The sequence below is a fragment of the Chrysochloris asiatica genome, unplaced genomic scaffold (assembly GCF_000296735.1).
Source record: "Chrysochloris asiatica unplaced genomic scaffold, ChrAsi1.0 scaffold00219, whole genome shotgun sequence".
In the NCBI taxonomy this organism is placed as follows: domain Eukaryota; kingdom Metazoa; phylum Chordata; class Mammalia; order Afrosoricida; family Chrysochloridae; genus Chrysochloris; species Chrysochloris asiatica.
Genome location: NW_006408737.1, coordinates 8,952 through 11,410, shown reverse-complemented (window position 1 = coordinate 11,410; position 2,459 = coordinate 8,952).

Below are 2,459 nucleotides of genomic sequence, written 5' to 3'. Positions count from 1 at the left end.
AGATAGGAGATTGTATTTCTCTCTACCAGGAAATTCACAAGCATATTGGGTGTGACAGAAGTTGAATAGCCTATGTCGGCCAATGCCAACTGACTCAGGAAAAAGTACATAGGATGATGGAGCTGAGAGGAGATTCTGATCAGAATGATTGTGCTGAGATTGCCAGATATGGTTACCACATACATGCACAGGATAACCATGAAGAGGATGATCCGAAGGGTAGGGTCGTCTGTTAAGCCCAATAAAATGAATTCTGTTACTTCAGTGTGGTTCCCATTTACTAGGGAATCCATGAGAGAATGTAGCTGGGATCAAAAAAGATCTATGATGAAATAAATATGCATAAAGAAGTTATCAATTTCATGACTGCATTTCCATTAATGCACATATCATTATAATAAAAGATTATAAGTCATAAGGATATCATTCAAGTGCCATTTTATATTAGCATTAATTGATAAATTGTCAAAATTAATTTGACAAAAATTGACAAATACTTATCAATTTTGGCAGAAACATTAGAAAACTCAGTATATGATAGTTTGTCTTTTCATATTATACGTTTTCCAACAATGCATTTAAAGTGATTTTAAGCTAAAGAAAGACCAAATAAACTGAAAGAGATTGATGAGTACAATAACCAAGTAAAATATAGGTATTGTAATGAAAACTTGAAAAAGTAAAGTTAGCATTTATTACAAGATTGATGGTTGATTGATGGTTATGTACTGTGGTTCTGACTCATAGGGATCTTGTATAGGATATCTAACACTGTATATATTTATGGGACCAGAAAGCCTCATCTTTCAACCTTGTAACAGGTGGTAGTTTCGAACTGCTGCTCGACTATAACAACTACGCTACCAACACTCCGTTAAGCTAAGTACATGATAGTAGAAATAAGAATTTTTATATATGAAAGTGTTTCAAAATGCTCATGGAAAACTGAATTAAAATACATGGAATATTTCCAGGAAAAATTTCTAAGCTCCCTTATCATGGTGGTGGTGGTTGTGTGCTGTTAAGCTGGTTCTGACTCCTAGCAACCCTGCATAGGATTTTCGGAACCGGAGCAGAGAGTCTCATCTTTCTCCCATGTGGTGTGGTTATGTGCCATGGAGTCGGTTCCGACTCCATAACGACCCTGTTTCCTATTTATGGGAGCAGAAAGCCTCAATCTTTCTCCCACGGAACAGCTGGTAGTTTCGAACTGCCAACCTTGAGGTTCACAGCCCAATTTGTAACCACTACGCTACCAGAGCTCTTAATGCAGTGGCTGTTAAATTCAAATGTTGACTTTGCTATGCTACCATAACTCCCTCTTATATACATAGTTCTATTTTATTTTCTAATAAATAGTGTTTTCATTATTAATTTATAGATAAGGAACTTGAGTCTGAATGAGATTATACAATTTACACAACATTACATATAAAGTGAGGAGTCAACATAGGAAATGTGACATTTCTTTAGTAAATATACTATAACTGAAGTTAAATAATACTTACCTTAAAATCAAATGCACTTGTCAATAGATGGATACTAAGATTATCCTTTAAGCTTTTTGGAGAGACTAGTTAGTTCTGGTGTGGCACTGTGGGTTAATGCGCCAGACCGTAAAACTGTTTGAACTGTAAGGTCGGCAGTTCAAGCTCACTAGCTACTCCTTGGAAATCCTACACAGGGTCGTTATGGGTCGGAATTGACTTGACGGCACTTAACAACAACAGATAGCTATAGATCATAAATGTTTGTTGGTTAAGTAAGATTACTTTAAAAAATAGAATTGCAACTGCTTTGATAATTTTAACAGAAGGGAATTTCAAATTAGGAATGAATGTACTCACCTACTGTCAGTGTATTAACATTTTAAATATTTATAATTGAAATATTATTAATTTATCAAGTACAAGAAGTCCCCAGCTTCAACGAGATTCCATTCTCATATCTTGAGTATAAATTGGTTCTGGCAGAAGTCAAATGCCACATTTTTGTTTTAGTTTTCATAGCATGTAGTCTGGCAATGTTTTAAACAATAAATCATAACATTGAAAATCTGCAAGTGAACATTTGAAAGTAATAATATCAGCAAATTATGCACTGCAACTTTTCCTATAGTACATATTACTATTAATAAGATGTACTGAAAACAAAAGAGTGCAGATGGTTGTAAGTGTGGTTCATGGTTAAGTCAGGGCTAACTGTAATTTGAAATATAAGCCTAGTCACTGTGCAAATCAATATGTGATTGGTAATTAGTAAATACTTCAGGTGCATTTCATCAAACTAACTAATAAAAATCACCTTCTACTGTAATAATGTTTTCTAACTGTTGTACGGATTAAAGGAATTATGTTATTTTTAACATAATATATAGTGGAATATAGCATACCATTAAAATTTAAGAAGTTTTTCAGGATCACTCAAGTCTCCAACTCTTTGGACTTTGCATCTTGAAC